Source organism: Dipteris shenzhenensis, chromosome 26, assembly GCF_047967505.1.
Source record: "Dipteris shenzhenensis isolate YYH24624 ecotype China chromosome 26, Dip_SZ_1.0, whole genome shotgun sequence".
Lineage (NCBI taxonomy): Eukaryota > Viridiplantae > Streptophyta > Polypodiopsida > Gleicheniales > Dipteridaceae > Dipteris > Dipteris shenzhenensis.
This window is the reverse complement of record NC_141621.1, coordinates 41650451-41670907: the sequence shown is the minus strand read 5'-3', so window position 1 is coordinate 41670907 and position 20457 is coordinate 41650451. Positions and strand designations below refer to the sequence as shown.

General features: G+C 41.2%; 1 non-coding gene across 1 annotated transcript; it reads left to right on the top strand.

The window, feature by feature from the left end:
• Positions 1-10472: 10472 nt before the first annotated feature.
• LOC147885089 (signal recognition particle RNA) lies at positions 10473-10774 on the top strand. The gene has a single exon (XR_015543595.1).
• Positions 10775-20457: the final 9683 nt, after the last annotated feature.

The following is a 20457-nucleotide window of genomic DNA, read 5'->3' as shown; positions in this document are numbered from 1 at the left end:
TCAGGTCATTTTTTGCACTTTTGAAAAATTTTAAATTTTTGGGGGGAGTAGTACCCGCGAGATACTTTTTAGGAGTGGGAACCACCTTGGGGTATAAAGAGGGTGGACTTCTTGCACATGGTGGGGATCCTCCAAGTGGGAGAGGGAGGTGCACTTTTTGGGACCACCAAAGCCTAGGGAGGTGTACTTTTTTGGACTCACATGGGGGTGATAAGACCCTTTATAGACCTTATTAGTTCTTAATCCATTTTGCTAATCCACTCCTTATGAGGCCCTTTTCGAGTCCAAAATTCCCCTAATGTACTAGACCATCGAAGGTGTGGATGCCATAAGGAGTTGTTGTAAAGGGGCAGGTTGGAAAGGTCTTTAGCAAGAAAACAGTAGTCGTGATGTGAGTCTTGAAGAGTGCTATGTCAAGATGGCCATTAGGCTTGGAGCTGCAGAGGTACACATCGTCAGGTAGGTCCATCATGAATATGCCCTCAAGCATTTTGATGAGTAGAATAGACGATTCATTGTGATGTTGGACATAGATGCTATCAAAAATTATGCCATCACCTAGGAAAATCCAATGAGAAAATGCCGTGAACTTATTTTACTCCTTCTTGCCAAAGAAAAAGCTTCATTTCTACAATGAGTGCAAATATGTTCCTTTAGTTGGTTTTCAACACTAAAGGATCGTTTATGTACCACAAAGAATATTCTTCTTCAACAGTAGATTGATGATTTCATCAAGAATTATTATGGATATGAAAAATGTCTATGATAACTTGATTCAATAACCAAATAGTTAAAAATTATAGGTTACATTTTCTTTTGAATAACCAAAAGTAGTAAAAAATTATAGGTTACATAAAGTCAAAAGAAAATACAAAGTTTCGTTAGCCAATGTATGGTTAGAAACATGCAATTTCAAATCAAAATCATTTGAATATGAATTTTGAGATTGATAATGATTCCTAATATAATATTATATAGATAGATAGATAGATAGATAGATAGATAGATAGATAGATAGATAGATAGATAGATAGATAGATAGATAGATAGATAGATAGATAGATAGATAGATAGATAGATAGATAGATAGATAGATAGATAGATAGATAGATAGATAGATAGATAGATAGATAGATAGATAGATAGATAGATAGATAGATAGATAGATAGATAGATAGATAGATAGATAGATAGATAGATAGATAGATAGATAGATAGATAGATAGATAGATAGATAGATAGATAGATAGATAGATAGATAGATAGATAGATAGATAGATAGATAGATAGATAGATAGATAGATAGATAGATAGATAGATAGATAGATAGATAGATAGATAGATAGATAGATAGATAGATAGATAGATAGATATATATATATATATATATATATATATAGAGAGAGAGAGAGAGAGAGAGAGAGAGAGAGAGAGAGAGAGATGAAGTTATATATATCTGTATATATAAATTCTAATTTTTAATGGAAGCAAATTAGAAAATTATATATAAATACAATTTATTTTCACAACAAAGAACAAAATACATGGAACGATATTTTAAAAGCAAAAGACATAGAGAGTTGTATAAATCTAGAGAAATGGCTATTATAAGAAACCAAAGTGGAGGTAGACAACTTTCAAGACAATTGAGCAATATAAACAAAAGCAACAACGTCATGAATAATACGCATGATGAGGTATGTATTGACTTTTAATACTTCCAAATATATATATATACATTTTGCAAGTCTTGATTTATTGATACCTTTTTCACATAAATAGTATTTGTAGTCTGAATGATTAGTGATATATTTAGAGCCTAATTCATACAATCACTATGTACATTTTTAGAGTTTAAGTAGATAATTTTTTACTTATTTAGAAAAATATTTATTTGAAATTAGATAAACAACTTCCAAGGCCCATCACAAAGCACAAATTTACATAAGAGCTTTTATAGAAGGATTACAGACTCCCACATCGAAGAAACTCAATAAAAAGATGAAACTTTCCCAAACGCATCCATGTGATAATCACATTCTTCATTTGAACCATTGAAAAATGTCAATGATTGCAATGTTCTTTGTGGAATAAATTTAATGTGCTCATTTTGTAAAGCCAACTTCTAGAAAGATGAGAAACATATAAATCATCCATGGATACATGCTTTGGAAAGCTATGTGGCCTTAATGGAAGAGTAATCCTGCTTAGAGTTTAAAGGCCTCCAGTTTCATTGTGGACATTGTTATGTGTTACTGATAGAAGAAGCCAAGAATTCTTATTCAGGCTTACAATAGCAATCTAGATTTCTCATCATTGGGAGCTAAGATTGATGAAAGTGTTTGGTATAGTTGTAGGCCCCATAGATCTAAATGCACGATCTGAAGGATGTTGGTACTTTGCATCGAAAATGTTGGAAAGGGCTATTTGTGTTGCTTACCCATGCCACAAGCCTCACATTCATATTTTTGAAAGTAAAATTGAGTGCTACAAGGCTGCTAAAGTGGAGGTGACCATACCTCTTGTGCCCCAATGTACTCAAATAATCATTTTGATTCTAATGATGAACTGCTAGGGCTCTCTAGATCATAATGGCAGAAGAAATTTTGAGCATTATTACAATATTGACACCCTAAGAAATGATGGATTTGGGACTCCTTGAGCTCTCTCATGGTGCATCCATACTTGTCAAAGATGACTTTCATATCACTCTCAGCCATCTGTCCAATAGAGAGAAGATCCTGTTCCATTTTGGGGACATTGAACAAATCTCCGATGCTACCTACAGTGCCTACATTACTATGCAAGGGTATGCTTCTGATCCCTTCAGTTTTGTGGTGTGTGTCATCCCCCATCGCAATGTTATCTCTTGGGTTCTGGTTGGGATGGAGATCATAGAACCATTCTTTCTCAAGTGTCGTGTGGTTGCTTGCACCAAAGTCAAACCACCATGTGTCCTCATCCTTTTGTGTCTAAGATGTAGACTATGATATGAGAACTTTGTGTTGATATTCTTGAGAGTTTTCTTCATCATAGGCATAGTGGGCAGATCACCGTCGATGATGGCTGCCTCGATGAGGATTGTGAGACCTATTTGACTGGCCCGCACTGCCTAAATCCCTTTGTTTCTTTCTGCACTTTGGTTCCCAATGGCCCCGAACGCCATAATAGTTGCAATTTCCCTCGCATGTAGGAGTACTTCCTTGATTTCCTCCTCTTCTAGAGTTACCTCTATCTCTGGGATTCCATGAGCCCCTTTGAGTGGGAGACCATGACCTTGAGTCGATGAAGATGGAGACTATCCAAACCTCTACCTTGATTGCTAGAGCATCCAAAATTCCTACTTTTTCCTTTGAATGACCCTCTTGCACCTCCTCTTGCTGTGAAGGTAGTGTCATGATTCTTCGAATATGTTTTAAGACCACATCTCAATTGCTCCTACATGAGCATGTCTGACATGAGTTGAAATGTTGGAGGTGCATTTCAAGTGACTAATGTAGTCACAAATTGCCCATAATATGGTCCAAGTCCATTGATGGCAAGCTAGACTAGTGTCTCTTGTTTGACCTCATGTCAAAGTGATGTGAGTTGATCGCCAAGATCCTTCAAGAAGTTAGCCTCCTGATTCATTTGGAAGCTTTGGATTGTTGTTCAGTTGATTCTCCAACAAGTGAATACTTGACCTTACCCTATAAAAATTGTTTCGGCTCGCGGTGTGGCACCAAAATTGTTATTTATCCTAAAACAATATGCTACACTACTTCAAATGGAATAACACCTAGCCAAAATATTTATGTCAATGTGTATTAGAGTCCTATAAAGTTCATCTTGTTTCACCTATCGATGCCCAGAGCCCAAGCAGAAGAACTTGCACATTTGGGAAATATTACTATTGTGGCAATGCATAGTACTATGCAGGATCTCCAATTGCAAAACAAAGAACTCAGTGACAAAGCACGTGCACTGGACTTAGAGTGACAGGAATTGGAAGAATCAATCCAGAAGCTCGCTAAAGCAAACAAGATTTGGAAAGGTCTATCTATGGCCAAGTTTAACGTGCTATGAAGAAGGAACGAGAGAAGTTGATAGAACGAGTACAAAAGTTGAAGGGAACACCTTTGGGAGTGAAGGAGAGGAAAAGACAATTGCAATCTATGGATGCATTATCAACCAATAGTGGTGCTTGAAAGAGCTGCAAGTTTAGCTCCCCAAATTTTCAATGAAATTTCTTACCCCAAAATATTTGTGGTGTTGCATTGTTTCCACTAAGACTCATTTGTACTTTACTTTAGGAATTTCATGGAGGATGTGATGGGAATAATGAAAATGAATGATAGTGATCATATGTTCTAAGAACTTTAATAAATCCAAGTGATGTCGTTGAAGTGTTGGACCCTAGACAAAAAGGGCTATGTGAACAAGTTGCTAGAGAGGTAATGAAGGACTTTTAAAATTTTCAAGTCTGCTATGGAGGAAAAGTATAAGATATCTACAATGCCATTGCCAACACCGTGGTCTGTAAGGCTTGCACGTCAAGAAACAAACCAATGTGCTAGGAGTGTGCTAGAGAAAAGCTTGGAGGATACCATTGTGTAAGTGGCACAATGACTTGAAAGAGTAAAAAGAAATCCAGCATCCAAATGTTTGAGATGAATGCTTTCAATAATGCTTACGTAGAGAATTTGCAGAGAGCCATGGTCAAATTCTATGGGATGAGAGAAGAAGGTAAGACAAATTCCCTCTTCCCATTCAACTTTATTTCTTCTCATTTCTATATCCTTACTGTATTTCTCTTTCATTGTATAGATGACAAGCTAGTATTTGTTATAAAAATGGATGAAGCTCAGTTGGTAAAAGAGCACAAGCTAGAGAGGGTGAGCATTTGTATTATGAACGACGCCTTGCATTTTGCTCAAGGGGATGAGCAAGTTGAGCAGGGTTTCTCAGTCCAATCTGAGAAGGACATATGGTGGCTTGTAGCCTTTGAGACCCCAAAGGAGTGCCATAAGACATTGAACTGGGTTTTGGAGAGAACCAACATCCCATTGATTATTCGAAGACAAGAGGCAGGGCAAACATTAATAGTGGATGGGCGTTTCAAGTTGAATGGCATCTAGCTGGTGATTTGAAGACCCTCAAGTGCTTGTATGGTTGTGATACAGGTGCAGATGCAAAATGGACATGCTTGTGTTGCACCCACTCTCAAAAGATGTAAAAGGGAAGCCTATAGTGGAAAAATGGCATCCTTTCTTGCAACCAAAGTGTAGTCTCTGATCGTCACAAAAAGGATCCTAAGTGGGACCCTATTCTACCAATTCCATTAGAGTAGGTATACGTGTGTACTTTGCTTGCTGAATTGTGTATACTTGATAAGTTACTCTATCTTCATCTAGTTCATGCTTGGAATTTGAGGCCACAACAAGTATCTGCACAATGCATTGCAAAAGATGAAGAACTACTCTCACTAATGGGACCTCATGGAGGCAATATGAAGCTTAAGCATGACAAGAAACAATCAGGAAAGACACAAAACCTTCTTGCTAAAGTGTCCATGGGTGGAGGAAAGGCAAGGAGATTCTTGTCCAACCACAATGTTGATAAAGAAAAACATACATTGGCTCAAAGTGCCCTAGGTTGGGAGTACTAGAAAGCTTTGTATGAGTGCACTACAAATCAAGCTTCACATCCGTGAATTGCTACTTTGAGAGCAAAACTGTGGAAAAAGCTTGATGCATTTTTAAAGTTGCTTAGACAAGGTCAAATAGATGAGCTTTATTATGAGAGATTCAGGATAGCATTGGGAGAATTCATATCATTGATGGTAGAAGCATGGGGGGAATCACATATTACACCTTACATGGTAATCCTCCTTAGGTTGAAATTTTGTGCTTTAAACTTGAGTCAAACTTGAGTCAGTTTATGTTTCTAATACGATGTTTTTCTTTACAGCATATTCTTTATGCACATGCACCATGGTTTGTGGAGCAATGGGGCCCTCTATCCATTTGGAATACTCAAGGAATGGAGAAATTGGACTACAGAGCAAAGGCAACATACTTCAAGAATACAAGGCATGGGGATGGTATCGTGCAAAGAAATGCCCTACACGAAATGTGCGACTTGCTTTATAGATGTCTAGAGGCTAGGACTCTCAAGCACGATAAGGTAGAGGTCTCAAGTCTTGCAAAAGCAGTTCAACATGTCAAGAGGACAAGGAGATGTGCTGCATGGAAGTCCTCAACAGGGAACCAAGTTGTGCTTTGGTTGCAACATAGAGTCAGACAGGGGAGGTGTTGGGTCCTAAGAGAACCCCAAATGTAAAATGTTTGATGAATAAAGTTAACACTATTTTGAGTCAATTATATTCACAAATTTGTATGAAAATTACAGAATTGCATGTGCGACATGGCACGTTGGAGGGGTGGGTGGGTTGGGAGTGAGGGTGGTGAAGATTAGCGTTATCGAACTGGCGACATAAGACTGGGGGGGAGGCGGTGCACTCAAAAAACCCTAATTTAAAAGGGCCTATAAATAAAAACCCCAAAGTGTTTTAAAAAAGACTATATAAAGCACTTCAAAACCCTAAAATCCCTCATTTCTATGGCACGAGTTAAATAAACTACTAGACCCACTGGACACCATTTAGATGCTACATGCTTTCCTCCTCACAACTCCATGGCCTTCGAACACATTGCAAGCCCCAATGGCTAAGAGGGCAATGATCAGCAGACATATGAAGGCATTTCTCATCATCCATGCCAAAAGAGTAACAGTGATGGACAAGGACCTTGCACTCGCCAAGCGCATCCACTCCAATCCCTCCCTTAGCCCCTCGATGTTGTTTAGGTTCATTTGGTGTAATATGAATCATTTTGTAAATCTCTGGCATTTGAGGCCAATGAATAAAAGATATTTTTATGTTCTTACCTAAACTCTACATGCAATAGGTTGGTGGGTGCAACCCCAACGTGTTGCACATGCAATAGGTTGGTGAGTGCAACCCCAACTTGTTGCACAAATCACCAGGTTGGTGGGTGCAACCCCAACCCACCAACCTATTGTACATGCAATAGGTTAGTAGGTGTAACCCCAACCTGGTGATTTGTGCAATAGGTTGGGGTTGCAGCCATGATTGCATGTGCAATGTTTTACGATTTAGGGTTTAGAGTTTAGGTCTAGGGTTTAGGTTCGGGTGCACATCAATCTATTTTGTTTGTTGGGATATTTTTACAGTTGCTAATATATTTTTCCTAAAATCATTACATGTATTTACCCTAACAGAGGGTTTAGAGGTGGTGTTATACAAGAAGAATGAAGTCGTAGCCTTTGGACAAATACATAGTCTTGATCCTATGAACGTGTATTATTTTCAACGTTATGGTGAAGAAGATGTGTAGTGATAATCACCAATGTGCTAAGTATTTTCAACGTTATGGTGAAGAAGATGTGTAGTGATAATCACCAATGTGCTAAGTCCTATAGTGCATTTCAAATATCCACATGGACACTTTGAAACACTGGGTGATATCTTATAATGTGACATTTTTGATATGCAAGCACATCAAACTCTTTGGGATCAAGATGAAATCGTTCCAAAGATATACCTTCAAGATATCAAGAGAACTTTTATTGAGGGGAAAAATTTTGAGATATTTTCTTGCTTAGGAGAAGTGTTAGGAGTTGGCATATTTAAGGGCTATGCTCAGAATCCTCTTTGTATGGTGGACATAATTAAGCTGACTAGTGAAGGGGTCATTCGAAATGTAATGGATAGTATGTCACATCTAGAGGTCCTTAATACATCTCATCTTTAGGTTCATGATATTGTAAAATGGGGGTTACCTTTATGGAATCAAATTTACCTGTTAAGAAAGTTTCCTTCAATGTGGTAGAAGATACAAGAAAGTATTATGAGAAGAAAAGAACTGCACAAACAGGCTCAAAATTAAGAAGTATGGCAGCTCTAAAGACTACCATAGTAGCATGCTTTCAAGTATTGAGGACATTATAATAAGTGATGTTGATGCAAGAGAGGTTGCAAGTGACTCAAATATGCTCATCGGTATAGAGGACGTGTCTTGTGTTGCAAGTGACTCGAACATGCTCATTGGTATAGAAGATTTGTCTTATGTTGCAAGTGACTCGAACAAGCTCACTAGTATAGAAGACTTGTCTTGTGTTGCAAGTGACTCAAACATGCTCACAAAAACAGTTTAACCACATTAGAGACTCAGCATTGACAAAAGATTGAATTTAATGAACTTGTTTACTAGATTGCCAATTCTAAGATATTATAAAGAGCCATCAAATAATTCTTAAGGAAATTTGAGTTTAGAGATGAAGATTATCAATGGTTAACTATACTATCACATGGTACATATTGGACCATCTGGATAGAGGCGAAAGACAAAGTGGTTCATAATATTCAAGAAAATGCCTACAATCTTAAACATAAAAGAATCACTAGAAATGCAACTACAACGTTAAAGAAAATCCTTGAAGATCATGCATTACCACAGCCTCATCTTCCCCAAACAATGCTAGATGGAGTTGTGGAATGCCAACATCATCTTCCTTTGGCAATGAAAAATAAGGTTGTGCTAGAAACAATCAATATAACTTTACAAGATAGAGAAGAGAGCATGATTTCAAGGGCAACCTTGCATAAAATCTGGCATGGCCAATTTTCCCATGTCAAAACACCATCAAAGCAAAGGATGTCAAAATGCAAGACATGCGATGAATTGAAAAATGCCATTGAATATAGTAAATGTGAGCACAAGCGAGGAAAATATATAAGATGGTGAGTAATTTATTTAAGTCATGTGCAAGATGCTAGATTGTTGTATGCAACTTAGAGAGAGGAAGCTATTGTCCATGTCAAAAAGTCCATGTGCATCACCATTGATGGCATGGATTAGAATACAACAACATTACCAAGGTATAAACATATCCCACTGGCATTTGAGGGTAAATGTGGACTAAAAACGCACTTGTGTGAAGTTTTAGTGCATGGATTTTGATTCTTTTTTCATGTATGGATTGACTGTTTGCATAAACATGATAGTAACCAAGTGGAAACATCCATCATGAAAGCAATATGGAAGGCTAGAGATACACATGGATGTTTAGCTTGCACCTTGCTTATGCAGGCTGATAACGTCTAGAGAGAAAACAAGAATAGATATATATTTGGTTTATGCTCATGCTGGTTGGTTTGAAAATATTTGAAGAAGTGGAAGTTGGTTTCCTTCTTGTTGGCCATATACATGAAGACGCTGATCAAATATTTAGTGTTATCTCTAGCGAGTTGGAGTCAAGGGATGTTCTTACATTGGAAGATATGACATCTCGAATTGGGAAAAAAACCAGAGGCTCTCGAAAGGAGGAATTAGAAGGGGCTATCTTAGAGAGAATGGTTGATTGGAGAGCATTAATAGTGTCAGATTTAAAAAGAGGAGATGATGCATTAATAGGTAACACAATCCACACTATTTTTGGTTTAGCATGCATAATGATATTCCAGAGATGCAATGGAAGCACTACTCAGTGATGGTTTAGCATGCATGATGATATTTCAGTGATGCAATGGAAGCACTACTCACTCAGTGCGCATAATGATATTCCAGTGATGCAATGGAAGTTACCGGATGTGGTTTATCATCTAGCAATTGCAATAGGCTCTAAATTGGTTGGTTAGGATGGTAGTTCGAGGTAGTGTCATCAAACATGATTCAAAAGAGCATGTTGGGGAGGCTAATATAGAGAATAGAACACCACAAGCGCTCGATGGTGATTGCATCTTTGAATTCCCTCCCGGTAAGCGTAATGGCATGGATGGGATGGAGCACAAACATGATGGTCATATTGGACCAAGCTAATAAAGAGCAATGTGGCATTCAAGTGTATAGTTTAAATAAGTTATTGTGCTAATAGCACAGTAGCATTCCCACATTTAATGAAAAGGATGACACCACAGTACATTCTTCATGGGTTTTCTAAACAAACGTTGTTCTTTAGGTTTCTTGTCAAATAGCAATGGCTACATCACTTGCCAAAATTGCAAGCATCCTCTTGTGAGGTGCATAGGAATATGTTCTGCACTTCTTATTTTGTAATGCCAAAGGATGGGACTTTGAATGGAGCCATGTTACATGTTGGGACCAAGGCCCTAGTAGAACGTGCTATCAATAAAGACAAAAATGGATAACCAAGGAAAGTAGAAATATGTAGCCAAGGAGCTCATTCAAGCTTCATTTTTGGAGGGATGATTGTGGAGCGAATCATAGGAGGACTTAAGCTTGAAACTTCTCAAAGAGATGGCACCTTTGGCGATGAAGTTAGGCGTGAAGATATATCTAATGTGGGATGGGAAACCGCTATTTGCCACGTGGACAAGAGAAATCCCATATACAAAAACAGCAAGCTATGAGAGTGAGTACATGTAACAACTTTTCAATGCGGCAGAGTCATCCGAGCTTGGTAGCGCAAGCCTGTAACCCGAGCGGGGGAAAGAGGGGCTGTTGAGAATGTAATTGCCCGCCACGCAGGACCGGCTGTAAGGCATACATCGGGCGCGCCCGTCTCCAAGTTAGGAGTGGAGGTTGGATTCTCATCGCAGGTTGAGATTTCAACCCCCCTGAAGTGGAGGAGACTGCGTTAGGCCGGCAACGGAGCAACGATTACCTCTCCCTCTCGACAGTGGAGGGATTACGCAGCCTGCTTGCCGCTGTCGATCATCCTCGTGGCTAACAGTTGCAAACCTACGGCCCCCTAAAACCTTTTTGCCATTCAGGTGCGTAATCTTTCTGCCCCGCCCAATTTCGCCTACGGCCCCCAAAATCTTTTTGCCATCCAGGTGCGTACTCTTTCTGCCCCGCCCAATTTCGCCTAAAATCCATCTGGGCGATCCCCATTCAGGTGCGTTACTCCTTGTGCCTAACAGGCGCAATTTCTAGCTTCATCAGAGAACCTGGAAGGACAGGATAACAAGGCAGGCGACAGAAATCTAGAGATTTTACAGGACGGAACTCTGAGCGTTGTGGGTAGCTTCACGTAAAGCATCCGTCAGGGCGGGCGAGAATTGTTACTGATATCATCCTTGTTAGCTGCAGCTGCCAAGTTAGCATGACACTTGAGAGCGTAGGAAATAGTACCACGGACAGATGTGTGCTTGACGTCCTTAGAGAATAACAACCTGAGGAGCCCAGGGGTTAGCCCAATTATTCAACCCTTTGCCCGTGCTAAACATGAGAACAGCATGGAGGATCGGTGGAGCAGGAGCACCTGGTGCTTGGAGATCTAGATTCATAGTGTTCTTCATACAGTTCTACTTTGTCATTGAGTAATACAGGAACTACCCTCTTTAGGGTTTTGTGTAAGAAACATTAATCATATTCTCTCTTATAGAGTGCATTTCATGTCCTCTATAAGGCTTGCAGTGTTACCAGGCATAATCAATACTTGTGCACCACAAGCTTGACTTTCTACACTTCCATATTGCTCCTATCTTGTTCCCCCAAAAAGATGCTGCATAAAAGTGAACATAAGGCAAACAAGAATAAATTGCCTACTGCACAAACGTTCGCAATGCTCGTATGGAAATACAAAATCAAGTAAGAGGAAAGAGGAAAGTCCTACCTTATGCTAGAAAGGGTCAACTGATGGAACACTAACGTTTAAACAAGGCCACACACACCAGTGGATTGCCACGACTTTAGGACATGATCCCATCAATTTTGGGTCAAGCCATCTTGACAGGGGTTCCAATACCAGGTTTCTGAGAGACATCTGAGCTGTCACATTATGTGACATCTGAGCTGTCACATAGTCCATTGGCAACCATTGGAGAGAGCTTCCAAAACATTGGTGGAATTTTCCTTATTGAATCAGAACCTTTTTTTGTGTGAAATTGAAAGGGATCCATATACATCCATGTCAATGGACCTACCAAATCTGAGTGATGATCTAGTCACGTCCATAACTATCTAGACGCCCTTAAAAAAGGGGTGTGCCGTCACGTAACCAAAGTCATCAAGCCAAGTCTTATCCCAATCCAAACAGATCCATAATTATCAACCACTAATGATTGCTGCATGTGGGTCCAAGACGAGGTTTTTCACTTAGGCCTAGTAAGAAATGAAGATGTGGCTGTGCGGTAACTCTCAAAGGTGAGAACCATGCTCTCCATACGTTACCCAAGCTATTTTAACCAGTCTATGCGTAAGGTCATAATCTCCTATCTTTGACATACCATTCCAAGTTTTCCTAGATTCACAGAGCTGCTGATGCAAAAAAACTGGATGTTGATACTCATCCAATGTGCTCGGTTGCGCACATGATAAACTCTTGGGTAAATACTGATTTTTGCTTGAGGTAATCGAATGATAAAGGGCAATATTGGCTATTGAAGACAAATGCCTAAAATGCATCCAAAGCCTGGCATCCTACCCCCTCGAAATTGAGAGGTACAAAGTTGAAAGCTCTCCACACATGTCCTTAAGCTACCTGTGAGTCCCCTAGAGCAAAGGAGCAGGGCACTTGTGTAGGATGGGGGGTTATTGGGAGGCTGCCATATGTGCGACCATTGGCAGATCAACATGGATATAGTCCAACATTAGGGCTGGCATTTGGACCGCAGATGGGTTGACACAGTGGGTCTCACACAGAGCTGGATGCAGCAGCATATGGGATGCCACATAGGCGGCAATGTCTTCATGAAGATAGGTGGCAGATACTGCAGCAGAGATTGTCGGATCTGCTGGACATAGATCAGCGTAGTAAGCTGTTCCGTGCAGGCCAGCAGAGGGAAAAGAAGAGCCGTGCATGGAACAGAAATCGGCCCAGCGCATTTATAGCTCCAGCCTGGGCTTGGCCAGATCAGCTGTTTGGCCACCAAATATCCTGGTCTATGGGGCCATATAGAGGCAACAAGACAGTTAGCCAGGTTGGCATTGGTTGGCTAAATAAAGCCTGGTTGACCTGATTTCTAGTGCTAAAGATCCCAACCTGGAAGGGGAGAGACTGATACCCTTCCACACCTATAAATAGAGGCACTTGGGCCCTTGCTAGAGCATTCATCTGAGAGCCACTGAAACTCATAAAGGTTTGAAGGAGTGCAAGGTAGAGTCCTGGAGCAGATCCTCAGCATGCGACTGAGCATTCAAGGCAGTCTTTGTGGGAGCACATTTGTGCATGGTTTTAACACATTTTAATGCAGCTTACTTTTGAGTGTTTTGTCTGTTATTTACTGCCATTCATTTCTCCAGATCTGTGTTTTTGAGTCCATTCTTATGGACACGTGTCATGTGAACGCTACGGGAGAGTAGACAAGACTCGAGACTCGAGACTAGTCAGAGCATTCAAACTCTACGTCAGCCTTCACCATAGAGACTATGATGAAGATGATGTTTGAGGGTAAGATGAAGCTACAAGACCACCAGGATCACTAGGAGGCCCTTCACCGAAAGGAGGAACAAGATTATCTCAATTGTTTACTCCAGCCTCCTAGCATCATGGGGTCGAGAACCAGCGGGAACGCACTAGTAATGGCGTACCGAAGATGATTTCGTGCCAGTGCTGCAAGAGCAAGACAGACCTGTTAACCCTATCCACCTGGATCAGTTAGATTGACAATTAGTTCACTGTTCATCCTGTTTGGAGTTTTGAACTAGTGGCATTCATGCTTGCACAGAACTTCCAGGGCAGGTACAGGGCTCAAAGTTGGACATCCAATGATATGTTCGGAGTTTCGAACTAATGGCATTCACACTCTTGCAGAACTTCCAGTTCATGCACACGGGGAGAGCTTGCTTGCTAGAACCAACTTTCCGTAGTGGAAGACTTCCCCAAGCTCACACAACCTTTTTAGTAATGTAGAACACCCAAAGCAGTATATAAAGAATGCTCACTAGACAAGCCCTGATACAAATCGAGATCTCAGTGTAATACCATCAAGCAGCAGGGTGCTGCCTTGATGTGGACCCTTGTGACTCACAAAATGCTGTCTTCTATCTCCTTCTGGCACCCTTCAATCTTCTGTCAGCCTTACGTGCTGCTGACTATTCTCTGGCTTCATGTGCTGCCCATGTGATAGCTTTTCATGATATCCACACTCCTTTTCTCTCATAGAGCTGCCTAGGTGGCATGCTTCTCATATGTCCAAATGGAAGCCCTCTCTTCCCTTGCTTCCAGTCTTCCTCTCCCATGTCCTCCTCATATAGGGGCTCACAGGTGGGTGGAGATCACCCATAAATCCCAACACCCCCTGTCACCCACCCATTGTGGGCTAATACCCACTTGTCATTGCAAATGTCCTATCAGCTCCCTCAGCTCTTTGGACCAGCCTCCACCTTTATCACAAAGGCCAGATCTGTGGACCATATGTCTGCCATGAAAACTGTCACACCTCGGTCTGTAAAATCTACCTCAGGGATGCTTTTAGCAACCACTAAGAAAAGCTCTTCAATTTCCATATATACAACTACAACGCCCAATTCAATGTTCTTTGATTGGTCCTCCTTTTCTTGGTCAGCCTTCTTCTTGCAGCCCTTTGCAAAATGTCTAGGCTTGCTGTAGTAAAGGCATGTCTATTTGCAAATTTTAGCAGAAGGTAACTTAATGGAGAGAGTGGATGTAGATCTTGTTGGGGTAATTTCATAGCCAAGGTGTGTAGGAACTAGGCCTAGAGTCCTATTGTGAGTGTCCCTAAGTGTATGAGTGTGCGTGTGCCCTTAGGTGGCCACTTGCCCACTTGTATACATTAGATTAGCTTTGATTGGATTTGTGTGTAATCTCATTTGTGAGGTAGATGTGTAGTTGAAGATAAGGCTTGCCCAGCCTATAAATGAGGCATCCATTGTACTGCAAGATATCAATCAATATATTGTGCTTGCCTTACAATTTGTGCCTCCTTCCATTTGTCATTTAGCTCACTTTCGTCCACCATGATTCATCAAATAGTATCAGAGCCACCCGGTCAGCTCCATGCTCCATAACCTCCGACCCATGTGTGTGTGTCTTCCTGGGTAAAATTTTTAGGCGAGCGGCCACAGTTTAGGCGAGTGGACCCAGGCGAGCGGCCACAGTTTAGGTGAGCAGATGGACATGATTCCAAAAACAAAGTCATAGCTCATTCAATGGTCTACAACTTCCTAGTTCACTTCATTACTCTATTCCTCACACATCCTCTGATATCTATGTTCAAAAATTGCTATCTACTCTCTTTTTCCTAATGGATGTAACAAACAGTGAAAAACACAAACCATAGAGATAAAATGAATCGTACCTTTCTCTCTAGGTCTCTGATTGACATGATTCCAGAAACAAAGTCATAGTTCATTGAGTGGTCTACAACTTCCTAGTTCACTTCATTACTCTATTCCTCACACATCATCTGATATCTATGTTCAAAAATTGCTATCAACTCTCTTTTTCCTAATGGATGTAACAAACAGTGAAAAACACAAACCATAGAGAGAAAATGAAACATCTGTTCAAAGCAATGGTCCACAAAATTTAAACAAGTATACAAATATCATAGGATGATTGAGAGAATCTAGGAGTAGATTGAGGAGATGATTGTGGAGCTCTGAAGTCATCAGTGATGTCAGTGAGCATGTAAGAGGTGCCTACATAAGGACATCACTCTTCTTCATTCTACATGCAAGTATTCTGAATTTGTGTTCACTCTACTCTTTCCTTTCAGTTTACCAACACATTCTTGTGTTGTCTCTTCCTTGTCTGTCATGGATGGCATTCTTGCTCGAGTTTCTTGCCCATCGTCCTCTTTCTGACACAAACTACCGGAAACAAAGCCCATCAACACCAATATTGCCGATACATGCAAATAACGTGCTGAATCAAAGCGACTCCAAAGAAGCACTTCAAAAAACAAAAAGACAGTAATACATGCAAGAGATAGCACACAGTCAAACGATAGAACCCAAGAAATTTGTAGGTATCTATCAAAGCAATACAAAGAGAAGATTGAGTACTATCATTTGCGCTGGGTGCAAATGGCCTTTAGCAAGCAAACAAGGCAATGCAGAGCCAAATGGCCACCAAATGGCCTTTAGCAAGCAAACAAGGCAATGCAGAGCCAAATGGCCCAAAAGTCTAGTGTGGCTGGCGGCTTGGCCATTTGCGCAAATGGCTCAACCCAAAGGTCATTCGTTTCCTCCTTCGGACACAGAGGAACTGCAAAGCGGATCGGGCCACTCTTTCATGGTTCATCAACTTTGCTGATGGAGAGCTTTGTTGATCCTGGGAGTCGAGGGAGCCCAAATTTTGGGCAGTAGTTGTGTGAGTCATTCTCTCACAGGCCAAGGTTAGTAGAAACGCTGCTTATGAGAGGTCTAGGGTGACAGGAGTCAACTGAAGTAGCTAGAGAGAGGTTACAACAGCATGCATTGTAGCAGCATGCATTGTAGCAGCTTGGTAGAGGAGGTCTGCTGCAATATTTGAAGATTCCGTTGATGGGCAATGTTTTAGCTGAGAAGATACATGGAAGGAAATCCGTCACTGCACGGGCATCATTGAAGGCATGGTCTCATTGGAGAAGGCCACCCATTGTCGAGGTCGCCCTAGAGCTACATTGGCTCACTTGTCGCTGGAGCATTGGGCTTTGATGAAGGCACGTTGTTGACCAGTGGCCCGTGAAGCTATGTCTTGGAGCACTGGTCGTTGGTAGCGGATGCGGCTCCATCGCTCATGCATTGTGGTGTGATGCTACCTAGACTGTGCACCTACGGAGGTCGTGGGACTTGGCACAAGAGTCGTTGGAAGGAGACGGAGCTTTGTCAATGCTACGTGTTGCCCGTGACTGAGGATGCATGGAGTCTCCAGCAACATTTGAGCCATGGAGGCTCTATATAAAGGGCCGTTGAGCGGTTGGTGCTAGAGAGGTCGAGATGGAGAGATGGTCTGAGCCAAGAGGTTGATCGTTGCTTCGTGATAGAGCCATAGCAAACGTTAGAGGTGCAACTGATGGGCTGGAGCAGCCATCGAGGAGAGAACGCCGATTGAGGTAGAGCGTAGATGTTGTAGAGCGTGGACGAGGCTTAGTCACAGGTGGCTGAGCGCGCATCTGTTGGAGGCACAGCTATGGTGTAGTGCGAGTTGTGATTCTAGCCGAGGAAGTTCTTGGCCATTGAAAGGGCTTGAGATTCCTGCAATATGCAGAGTATGGAGTCATGGTCATTTGGCTGCCCGTATGGCTTATGAGTAGTAGGGCGGCTTCTAGCTTGGCGTGGCATTGTGAGCCATGAAGATGGCGGCTATCGGTGGTGGAGATAGGCTGTTGAAGAGCCTTGTAGTCGTTTTAGGTGGCTGAGGAGCTTTATCAAAGGCTGTGGCTAGGTCAAAGGAGGTATAATCAAAAAATAGAGTTATGCCATAGCCAAAACACTCTCATGAAAATAGTTAACAGTTTAGTGGTTCATCAAGAAGAACTCACAAGTCTCTCCCTATCTCTCTCTTTCTCTTTTTCAGAATCAGAACATACAACCTCTGAGGATCTCTCTCTCATGAGTCACAATTTGAAGAACCACTATCAAGAGCGAAACTCTCACAAAGAATGGATGGAAATCTTCTTACAATGGATGAAATTTTCTACCTCTCACTAGAAATCTTTCAGCATCGGAATGAAAGGAGACTGTCAACATCTTTCATTTAGAGACAGAGCTGTTCTTGTGTGAGCTTTGTTAGCTTCTAAGTTTGAGAGCTTTGTAGCTATTGATGAGGGCTTTAGTCGAGGGAACTCTTCCGTGCTATGTAGGTCACAGGGTCACTGTAGATAGGCTCTCACTATAGCGGCACCGGTATACATTCAATAGTTTGAAAGTGTATTTTATTCAAAATGGTATGAATATAATTATTGATGTGAATGTCATTTTTCTTCAGGTCTCATGTGAAAGTAAGGAATTTCTTAAGTTGCTGACCCCTCCATCCTTGACAATTGAAGAGAAAGAAACAAAGGCGGTTGCAAGCATGATGTGGGCGACTTTCCCACATCATCTCTGGTTGAGCGCATCTCTGGAAAGGAGATTCCAGAGTGGAACTGGTTAATTATGGGTCTTGTGGATGCTATTCTAGCATTTGCAAACCATATAGTCAAAGATAGGGGGTGGCTCATCAGTACTTGCCTACCAAAACATGTGTTTTGTTTAGTTGGGGGCAATGGATAATGGATTTGAGCTAGTTTGCACGCTGATGGTATACCTTGACTGTGGCTACATGTGAGAGAATCCCAAGGAGATGGTACGTGAAATATCATTTAAATGGTAGAACAATTTCATATACATTTATGCAAAAGTTTGACTTGTTTATGTTTTCATGGTTACAGATGACCTGGCTAGTCTTGGGTATGTCGCAGCGCCGTGGATGCAAGATCCCCATGTACTACAATAAAGCCTTAACAGAGAAAATCCTTGGCAATGACATATGCATTAGCCAATCAAACTGGATAAGGGAGACAAAAATCCACACCTTCAAAGGCACACAAGAGGGACACAAGTTCATGCGAGGTGGTACAAGGAGACAACTTGGATTGAGCAGGGCATTTTAATTTGCAGGTGCTTTTTTTAGTCTTTGTGCATGGTTGGTTTATTAACAATTGAGGATCTTGTTTCTAGGTTTCTCTTGCACACATGCACGCAGGAGGGGGACGTGGTTGTGGATGCATTTGCACGCACGTGCATGTGAAGAGCTAGGCAGACATTGTGTCTCTCTTGAGAAAGATGATGACATGGTGACTGTTTACTTGAGGCTCTTAGAGCGCAGGCATCCAGATGCCAAGAAAGGGGATGAGTTTTCCCTATTTTGTGATGACAATGTCATTTTGTGCTCCAGGGCTTTGAACATATGATACCACCTAACTGTGCTTATGGGCACCTAACTGTGCCTCTAACACTCACACATAGAAACCAAGGTGTGCTTGAGGCATACACCTTGATATATCCCAACAAACCCCCCCTCAAGGGAATGCCTCAGGCTATGTCAAGGATACAGCTAGCACAAGGTGTCTCATGCCATCTCATGGTGGTCATGGATCTGTCAATGGCTAGGATCTCACGCTAGCAAGGGTTCCCATGGGTGTAAGGTAAACAAAAGGGATACAAAAGACCTTTCAATGGTTATCTCCCCTGCATGTACATGCACACAATGTCTGCAGGGGGTACCATGGAGCAAAACACATACACATGGCCTACATCATAAGGTGACCAGAGGTGTTTACAAAACACACAAAACACAATAGTTTATTTCATTCATTTTGGAGGACTATCCAGGTTGAGTACCTTGACTCAACATAAAAAGAGAGATCTGGAGCATACATAGAGATGATTTAAAATGCATAATCTTCAAAGGATGCCTCATCTTGTGGAGGCACATCAACTGAAAGTAGATTGGCATTTTCTGTCTTTGAAGTTGCTTCCTTTTTGGCAACCATTATCTTGGCAATCTTCAACACGGAAGCAATGTTGGCATTTTCTTCCTTTGTAGCATAACAAGACATTGCTTTATGTTTAGGCTTTTCACATATTTTGCATAAGCAAGCCATGAGAGGATCTAACCCAGGTATTGGGCAGTGTCTTCTCTCTTACAAGGCTAGAATAACAACTGAAAAGCTTCAGAATATAAGCATTTAATGTAGCAAAGTCTTGTGACCGAATTTCAATCAATGATGCTTTCACTTATATGCTTCACAGAGGTGGCTAAATGAAAGCTTTCCAATCAAAACCAGGTATAGCAACTCAAAGCAAAGCTGAAGCCACAGTTGTACTAATGCTATTGAAAACTTCAAAAACTCAGAAATGCTAAAGTAGCATCTTATGTAGCATCACTTTCAAAAACTTGTCAAAACTGTCAAAAACAAAGGACTAAACTTGGAGGACTTGTATCTCACTCTCCAGAGCAAAGAAAAAGGGGGTTTCTGAGGCAAAAGAAAGCTCATATACCACAGAAGATCCATTGAGGAGAAGGGGTGCAAATTCACGTCAGAGCGCCATAGCTTGCCTCTTCATTTTCGACTGGTTTTTCTCTGTTTTCAGCTTGAATATGCAGCCATTGCTGCTCAGATTTCAGAATAGGATAGCTCAAGGTATGGAGAAGCTCCCTCTGAAAGGAATTAGAGAAGCATGGAGTAGTCTCAGAGAAAACGTGGAAGATAAGGGCGATGATCTACATGAAATGACGACGAGTAGAGGCAATGATTCGTTAATTCCTTACAGCCAAGGGTTCGCCCCTTCGAGGTGTATCTCTAGTAGGAAGGCGTGGAGAAAGGTAGAGAAACGGAGGAGAACATGCTTAAGCAAGATTTGGGAAGAAGAGGAAGAAATGGTGAAGAAGAAGATGGAGAAGAAGATGATGATGTGGCAGAAATGGGATCAAGGGGGATCAAATGGCTCTGATACCATGTTGGTAAACTGAAAGGAAAGAGTAGAGTGAACAAAAATTCAG